The sequence below is a fragment of the Cavia porcellus genome, unplaced genomic scaffold (genome assembly GCF_034190915.1).
Source record: "Cavia porcellus strain 051 isolate PalLab524CR breed Dunkin Hartley unplaced genomic scaffold, mCavPor4.1 scaffold_21, whole genome shotgun sequence".
Lineage (NCBI taxonomy): Eukaryota > Metazoa > Chordata > Mammalia > Rodentia > Caviidae > Cavia > Cavia porcellus.
This window is the reverse complement of record NW_026947504.1, coordinates 15,846,478-15,856,334: the sequence shown is the minus strand read 5'-3', so window position 1 is coordinate 15,856,334 and position 9,857 is coordinate 15,846,478.

Here is a 9,857-nt window from a genome sequence, read left to right as displayed (position 1 = left end):
TATCTCTTTATTCATTCTAAAATGTGACAGGGGAACCCCCTGTCTTAAATAGGAGTAAATTTAGTGATACAAACTCACATGTATAAAATAAAATATAAATCTCAGGATGGATACAAATGGGTGCAGCATGTACAGTACTTGTGTTTAAATTAAGTGCTCAACATAGGAAGAGACTGATGAATACATGTATGGCATTTGGAATAACTGGAGTCCCATTTGGGAAAAAACTGTTTTTTTCTGATTTTGACCACCCCTTTTTACATGGGTTCCTTAGACATTTATTTAAAATTTTGTTTTTAGATTTTATTAGTATGTTTTAGATATACATAATGATAACATTTGACACAGGGAATCTGTACCCATACATGATATGTCTTGCTTCTTTTTCCCATTCTCTCCTCCTCCTTCCAACTCATCTTTCCCTCTTTATTTGCAGAATTTTGTTTCCATTTTTCCTTCTATTCTTTTTTTCTTGTCCCTTCCTTCCCCGCCACCTCCCTTGTTCTCCTACCTATTTGAACATTTTCTTCTCATTTCCAATATCTATTGCACATTTTGGTTCTTATTTCTCACAGTAGAGAAACAATGAATTATTTAAACATGTGTGTCCAATTTATTTCACTTAACAGTTTGGTCCCAAGGTGCATCCATTTAGCTAGAAATGTCTCAAGCTTATCTTTATGAAAGAGTTGTACTTCATTGTAAAAAAGAAATAAAAACAAAACAAAACCTTCTTTGTTCACTCATCAACTGATGGGCATTTGGGCTGTTTCTAAAATTTAGCTCTTACATACCATGCTGCTATAAATATGGGTGTGCATATATTGCTGTGGTATGAAGCTTTTAATCCTTTCAGGAATATACCCAGAAAGAGAAGAGCTGGATCAAACTCTATGTTTCACTATGCACTAAACTAAAATCAAAATGAATAAAAAAACCTAAATACTAAAATACAAACACTGAAACTTCTGGAAAGTAACATAAGTAGAACATCTTTTTGTTTGTTTTGGTTTTTTAGAGACAAGGTCTCTCTATATAGCTTGGGTTGGCCTTGAACTCACTATGTAGCTCAGGCTGGCCTCCAACTCACAGCCATCCTCCTGCCTCAGCCTTCTGAGTGCTGAGATTACCGATGTGTGCCACCATGCCTGGCCAATAGACAGAACTCATTAAGCCACTAGTGTAGGCAAACTTTATGAACAAAACCCAAAACGCACAGGAAATATCACAAAAAATCAACAACTTGAATCTTATCTTATTAAAAAGCTTTACACAGTGAAAGAAACCACCAGCAAAATAAAAAGAAAACCCACAGTCTTGGAAAACTTTTTTTCCAGCTGTTCTTCAGACAAAAGATGAATATCTAAAAAGAACTCAGAAATATCAGAATCCCCAAATCCAATCCAGTATACACATCTCAGATGAAGAAATACAAACAGCAAGTAAACATATGAAAACTGTTTAACATTGCTGCTTATTCAAGAGATGCAAATTAAAGCACCACTGAGATTCTATCTCACCCCAGAATGAATGGCTATCATTAAGAATCAACCAATAACAAATGTTGGCGAGGCTGTGGGGAAAAAGGAACCCTTCTCCACTGTTGGTGGGAGTATAGACTGGTGCAACCACTGTGGAAATCAGTGTGGAGATTCATAAAAATATTATTCTGTTAATGTCATATGTTGTTACAGTTGGCGAGTGTTTTTGATCTATTAAGAATTTATCCCCTTGTCTTGAGGTAACACATTATCCTCCTTTTGGGAAACAATTTCTATTCTGTTGTGTGCTGACTGAGTTGGACAATAAATCAAGTTTCTTGCCTTCTTCTGGCCAAGGGTGGCTGTCACCTCAACCAGGACAGTCAGAGCCTATTTTAAGGAACTGTGAGTAGAGTACTAGAAGGGAAATTCACTAAGCACCTACTTTGTGCTACTCGGAGGTCCCTGCCCATGGAGCTTTTGTTGTGGCAGTGGGAACAACAGAAGACTGTTAGTATTCCTTCATTTACTGTGGCATTGGTGGTGTCTGTTGGGTGGTTTCTCAGAGTTTCCTAGTCATTTCCTCTCCCAGTCAAGATCGTCAGGTTTCACGCCAACTCTATAAAATCTCCCTAATTTTCGTAAAAATTTCATTTTTTTCTTAATATATTTCAACTCAAAAGAGGAAGTCATTTCAACCTTTGGGTACAGAAAAATCACACAGGGTGGTTAAAAGTACACATCTTCGTGGCCCCTCCATACTAGTTTTCGTTAGCTAATCTGTCCTGGGAGTTGAATGAAGGGACTACAGCAAACATCTATTGCCTTTTGGTTGGTTGACTCTTGGCAGCAGCCTCCACTGTGTTTTTGGTCACACTCCTTAAAGACATTCATGAAAGAGGACATCCAGAACTGCTTCAGAAAGTGTCAAGAATGCTTGCCACTTTGAGGTGAAGGGGAAGGGGAATATTTTGAGGGGCATTAATAGAAATGTGTCCTTTACAATGATAAATTTTTAAAATTTAATCATTCACTGTGTATTGATCATCTTTCATAGAGACACTCTTACCAAGCTCTCATGGTCAATGCCCGGCCTAAGAAGGTACTGGTAGGGCAGTGCTAGAATATTTTTTCTGCAGCACCTTGAGCCTCCGCTAACAGACCTATTCCCTGTCTGCCACCAGATGGGCCACACACTGGGAAATGACAGTGTCATCCACTTAGTCTTAGGAGCTAGTCTAATATTCATTCACCCTGCAGTTTATGGTGACTTTCCTTCTTTTTGTCTTCTGCACTTTCTCCTTCTTGATGTCCTTCATCCAACTCAAGCCCAGTTTGGGGCTTCGTGGTTTAGCACTGGCTTACTACCGTCTCCTGTTGCCTTCCTTTAGTTAAATGCTGCCTCCTCTTGTCTAGCTGGTCAGTAATTTACTATGGCTCCCATCAGGCAACTCTAAGAACAGCAGGGGTCACGCACTGCACCTGGGAAAGGACTTGGCTCTGAGTCCATGTGGTCATGTGGAGAAGCAATGAAGTGAGGACACTTATGAAGCATTTGATTAATACCAGTAATTTGGAGAGTCACTCACCATTACTGGATTCCAGCATTCTATCATGCTGACTTCATCAAGTTTCTGGGAGTATGTCTCTTGTCGGGATTATAAAGAGATTTGATTTTTACCAATGAAGAAAGAAAACAAAGTTGTGCTCTGACATAAAAAAGTTGTGCTCTGAATTTTGTGTGTTGGGCAACAAAAAAAGAGGCAACCAGAGAAAACGACAGAAAGACACAGGGCTACAGATAAGGAAACTTTGTGGTGTAAACAGCCTATTTTGGCATTCCAGATGGGGGTGTACTTCTGTGCTGTCTGCTTGCCTAGTGCTTAGTCACCCAAGTTAAGGCCTTCGTTGGCCTATAAAATGAAGAGGGAAAAAGTCCTTCTGTCCCTGCAAAATCAATGTGTTTTGTCAACTGTAAATGGAGGACAGCAAGAGTTACTCTGAAGAGTTACATGAGATCATGGGGCAGTGATTGGAACTCTACACCCAGAATGCATGAAAATTCTAGCTCTGTTGCTTGTTCTCTGTAGGTCCTTGGAGCAAGTTATTGAACTTGGGACAAAATGAACCAGATGTTCATCTCAAATTTTGTATCTAATAATGGGAATACAAAATACTTACAACACACAGCTGTCTTAAGGATTATTAAGATAATCTATAAAAGTGTATATAAACAAACACATGTGGTATGCACAATGTGCTCAATAAATATTTCATGGATTAGTGGTTAGTGTAGCAGTCCAAAGCAATGTGTAGAAAGATCCAGAACAAATTCTGGCTAATAACAGGTCCTCATTATAGGGCAGCCATTATTAGTAAAGCTTTCTCTGCTTATCTGCTCACGAGTGTGTCTGCCCCCAACTCCTGCCCCAGTTTTAGCCATTCACTGTATGTAATTAGAACTTCAATGAAAATAGCTTTTCAGCCTTTCATGAATGAGAGTAATGTGAATGGGCACTTATCACTTTCTGATACATCGGTGTCAGAAATATGACTTGCTATCATTTTCAATGTTTGTTCTTTAAGTACTGCATCCTGAGGCTTCATACTGTCCATGATTTTAACATCCTCAGGGCTGTATTTGTGCCTTGATTTGCTGAACTTTTAGTGTGTCCCTATCAGATACCAAAACTGGGAATGAATTCCAGTCTGTCTATGAGCTGAATTCCTTTTATATTTAGCACATTTTATTCCTTGTGGGAATAAAATGTGTGTTCTGCTTCAAATTTAATAGACCCACTTGGGAGAGTGAGTGGTACTATGGTTCGAGGAACAGCACAGAGACTCCTGCTTCACCCCCCAATCTTGCATCAGCCACCTTGGAGATCGGGGCCTTCCCAGGCTGAGTCAAATTGGCTCCAAGGCTTTTGGTTGCTTTTGGGACACTAACAACTCCTAGGGTGGTTCTTGTCATGCATTTTCTTTTTTCCTGATCCCAGTTCAAACTGTTTATGAAATGTTCAACCATGAGATTATATTATTCCTTGTTGAGATTCAGAAGTGCATTACAATTTTAAAATTTTTGTGTTGTAGAGAAGAGAAGTATGTCAAGGATGTACCAGAAGTGATCATGAGCCATGATTTATTTTGGGGCTCAATGACAGAGGCAAAAACTGACTTTTTTATTCACTTCATTTTTCTTGAAAAAGATGTTCTTGAATATGTATATTCTAACACAGTCTTGGTGCTTCTGTCTGACACTTTTAAAATTTTTCTGGAGGAAAAATATGCAGCAAGGTCAAATATCATAATGGGAAGCCTCAGGATGCAGTACTTACAGAACAGACGTTGAAAACAATAGCAAGTCATATTTCTGATACTGATGTCTATGCTCCAGCAAGACCTTTTATCTGTGAATCCCATTCTCAGATACATCTCAGTGACATTTTGAGACATTTTATTGAATTGATTAACAAAATTAGAAGCTGGTTTGGAAAACATTGAAAATTTTGGCTTTAACGCAAGGAATGTAACATTCAGGATACAGATTGATTTTAGTGGATGTTATTTTATCTTTGGTGCATGCAGGAATGCAGTTTTTGAATTTATCAAGATTTTCATTGTTGAATACAGAAAAGTGACTAAAATAAAGACTGTCATTTGGAGTGAAGCTATTCTCTTTAGTTAAATATGTCTTAGAAAATTGCTAGCATAAAAAATAAATTTGCACATTGTGCAGGACCATGAGAGAGTTCGATGCACAGCTTCCATCTCTGTTCAGTGAGTATCCTGTCTAGTGAAGAGAGGAGCCAGGATAAGATGAATGCACTGAGTTTGCAAGCTGTGTTTCCTGTTAACACAAGACACTTTCACTAAGTAATGTCCATGTAGAAATAAGCAAGATAAAGAGTGAACCTGTATGAAGCTTACATTCTTCATATGTTACAGAAATTCTAGGGTTAAGGAATACGGGAGATGGGGAGAGAGAAAATTTTCCATCTGAGAGTTGGTGGTTTGTGACACGTGGTGTGGGAAGGATTCAGAACTTAAAGAATCTGAGTAAAGGTGCTGTAACACAGCTCACATGCCTAGGAAATACAGCTATCAGATTTATCACTGGAATAGTAGGCGGACATTTGGACAAATTATGGAGGAGGCACACTTTTAATTTTACATTTTAGTGCTGAATTAAAAGTTTTAATCACACTGACAAGCATTAACACTAAGTTGTAAGAAACTCAAGGGTGAAAATTTGGAAACACTGGTCAACACATCTGATTATACCCAAAAGCTGTAGGTAGAAAAGGAAGCAGAAATGTTAATAAAGGGCAAGAATCGAGTTGATCCCCATGTAATACTATTTACTTATCTGTGGTTGAAATGAGATTGACAAACTCAATGCCATTTATTAATTCTTCCTCAAACTGGCTTATTGATCAGAAAATTTCCTTATCTATTTAGGGAGAATTCTACCAGTGAGGAACAGGAACATGTGTTACTGACATGAGACACTGCTTCTGAATGAAAGAGAAAACAGACAGAAGGTGGCTGGGTCAGTGTAGGATTAAAATGAAAGGAATCTGATATTTTGAAGCATCAATCTGGAATGCTTATGTGACTGATCACCTTCTGTCTGGATAAAATTCTGTTTCTCTCTCTGACTAAAATTAAAATTCTTCCCTATAGGCAGTCCTTAGTCATTCTTAAAATTTCTCAGTTTTTTATATTGTTTTTGTGTGTCTATCATAAATTATATAGTGTATATTGCTTGTATTATATTTTAATATATAGTCTCATACACAGCAGACAACCTAGTCTAACGAGCAAGACATTCTTTAGAACTTATTATTTCTGCAGATGGTAATAGCATCTTGGCTTCAGTTTGCAAGAGTGAATCATTCAAAAAAACAAAAGTTATTGCTTATTTTCTTGATATAAAATCATAAACATCTGATGCAGAAAATCCAAACAGAAACATAAACAAAAAGTCCAAATTTTCTTTAATTTTAAATATATAAAATGAAACATACTTACACCACTTATTAACATGATTTAACCTTGATTTTTTAAATTATGTTATTAAATATCCAGGTATGAGATTTCTAAAATACTTATATGCTACTTTGTTAGGTATAGATTTATATTCTCTGTTTTACTTAACTAACCCCCTTATTCTGGATATTTAGGTAGTTTAACATTTTTCTTTCTTTGAATTTCTTTGCAGTTCATTTTCGTTTTATCACCTTCCCCACTAACTCATGAGTTAAATTTCTAGACATGAAGTTTCTAGGTCAATGAATGAATATATTTCACGGTTTTTAGATGCTGTCAGAGTAATCTTTAAGAAGCCTGTGCAATGTATATTTTGAGTTGCGTTGTACAAAGCTACCTGGTTTCTCCAGATGCAATGTTCTCATTTGTTATCCAAATTATTTGTCTTTTCATATTTGAGCCTGTGAAGTAATTTAAATATGATGATTGTTCAAGAAGAGCAATGGATTTTCTTAGTTAAGTTTGTGATCAAATAAGTTACACAAGGAGATTGTTTTCAGCTACAGTAGGAGTAATCTCTAAGTTTTCGTAACAATGACTGAAGGTTAATTCCAAGGATCTAGCTTTGAAGTTTGCTCTGCAGTCTCTTAGATAAAGGAACCCCTCAAACCTCTGTTTTCTCATCTTGAAAATGAGGATCCAGTCTGTCCTATCTATGGGTAGGTGCACTAGAGCATGTGTTCTCAGGGCGACCTATCTCAGAGGCGTAGGCCTAGTTCGATATAAATCCGGTGTATAAAACCTGTTTCTCCTACCTGTTTCAGATATCGGCAACTGAGTAATCAGTAGATTGTAATTTTTTCAAAATATTTCAGACTCATTCCATTTGAATTTTCTTGCAGAAGACTTCTATTTATTCTCTCATTAACAACAAGCTTAGGTAATGATGTCTTCTGCTCTATAAAATGCAAGTGGAAGCCACAGGTTCTATTACCAGGTGAAGTTTTCAATACCGACATGAGCTTCTGCTATCAGCCTTTTACCATTGCTATCGAGTTAAGATGTCTGAGAAAGTGGCTGTTACTTCAGTCTTAGTTCCAAAACGAAGAAGACATGGATCGACATGCAAAGTTGAATAAGAAATAAACTTCTGTTGCTTTGCCAGCCACTAAGATGCTGGGGCCCTTAGTTATCCCAGTATATCTTAGCCCATGTTAACCTATACAGTCTTATTTGGGTGAGATAAACATTTTATAAGAATAGATGCCCACCTTAATTTTTTTGTTTATGATGGCATTCAAGGCATTTATCTGACACCTTATAAGAAGGCACTCTCTTACCTTTAATGATGATGTATATTAGTGTCATCAGACCCTCTACCAAATGCAGCAGCATTTTGTTACTCTCACAGAAATCAGAACAAAGAACAAACTGATAAAAAAAATACTGCCACTGGGCATGGTGGTGGTGGTGAATACCTATAATTCCAGCACTTGGGAGCCTATGGTAGGAGGATTGTAATGAGTTCAAGGACAGCCTAGGTACAGACTCTGACTCAAAAACAAAACAAAGCAAAGCAAAGCAAAACAAAACAAAAATCCCCAAAATACAAGAATACCACCTAGGGAACTTCAGAGAAATGGAACCATCACTCTAACCTCAAATCAATGCCGGAAGCTGACAAACTTTTAAACTACTCGGCTAAGTGAACCAAAAACAACATATTCCCTTTATTATTCAAGGCACTTTGAGATGATTTTTCTTTTATTTTTGGCCAAAAGCAGCATGGCTGATTAAAAACATCTCTGCAACATGATTCAGTAGAATATAATTTGGGAGCTATTAAAACAGGACAATGCCACGAGGTGATAATTTCTGGCAAGTGTATATACTAGTGGCTAGTGGAAAATGCACAAATGCCACACTTGTAAAGAGTTCCTGAAGATGAGAAATTCTGAGTTCAGGGTACAATGTGGTTATTTTGCTGGGAGATGGATGCTGAAGGCAGCAGGAAGGATTTAGTGGTGAGGTCATTGCTGGTTTCATGTAGGCTGGTTTCTTGGAGTTCTGGGCGCTGTACTCTCTTTGTTCTTAGAGCTCTGGTTAGTGCTTTTCACTGCATTAGCTGACCTCACAGGACTTTCTTCTCTACCTGCTTAGCTAGACATGAACCCCCAGCCACAGAGTTCTTTCAAAGTCCATATTTCCATTAGAGAGGTCTCTTCTGGACTCATCTCTTGACTGGAGGCTTAATTAATTAGCATTTTAAGGTGTTTTCAGCTCTTTAGTAGATTAGGAATAATTAGGGAAACAGAATCAAGAACTTTTTATTACCATTCTCTATGCTGGTCTTTTCTCCTGCTCCTGAAGAAATGGGCATTGATGTTGACATGAGCAAACTTAACATTGCTATGCTGTCTCATTTCATTCTTCATTAAATAGACTCATAAATCACTCAAAAAACACTACAAAGATCTGTCATTTCTCCTACAGGCTGAACATATTCAATGTTGATAAATAATAGTGTTTTCTAACAGCCATAAAGGGCAAAGTGTTTGGAAATGCAGGTGACACGTGCTAGATTTTTGTACTTCTGTTCTGTTACAAGAACGGTCACTCCCCTTGCTAATATGGGCATCAACATCTCCCTGTGAACCCAACCTAGTGATTCCCTCCCCCTGGATAAATCTCCTACCATCAATTTAAATATTATCTTCTTCATTTCATACCTTGATTGAATAGTTTTTGTCTGCTTTCATTTTTTACAACAAAGAATAAATCAGTTAGGAACTGCATTTGGGGGCTAATAACAGAAAATTGAAGTAACTAGTTACACAAGATAGAAGTTTTTCTTCTATAGACAGTCTGGAGTTGGACATTTTACAGTTGTTACAGGACTTCTCTGACACCATCTATGTCCTAGGTGTCATCTTTTTGTTTTTTCATTAGTAACATGATGACTTTGATAGAACTGTGGGGGACTGGCGGCGGCTGAAAAGATAAGAAGTGTGAAATATAAATGACCTTTATTTTGAGAATGCGGGGAGAGACACCCCGATCCCCTGGGGTCGGCAATCTCTCTATGGAACACGTGGAGTGGAGGCATATAAGTAGCCTAGGCTTGGGGTGGAACCTAAGGGGCATTAGTGATGCACACGTAGTCCATTGGTATTCTTTTGGTGCCATAGGTAAATTCCTAGGCCTGGGGGAGATGGAGCTCCTTGGTTCTGTCTGAGGCTTTACCAGCTACAGTGTCCTGCCTGGGCCTAAACTCTTTCATATCCCATCTTATGATTATTATTATGAAAAGGGACAAAAATTTCTCTCTTTACTGCTTCCTGCTGTAAAGGGGTGCTGTACTGGGGTCTAGGGGAGTCAATGGGA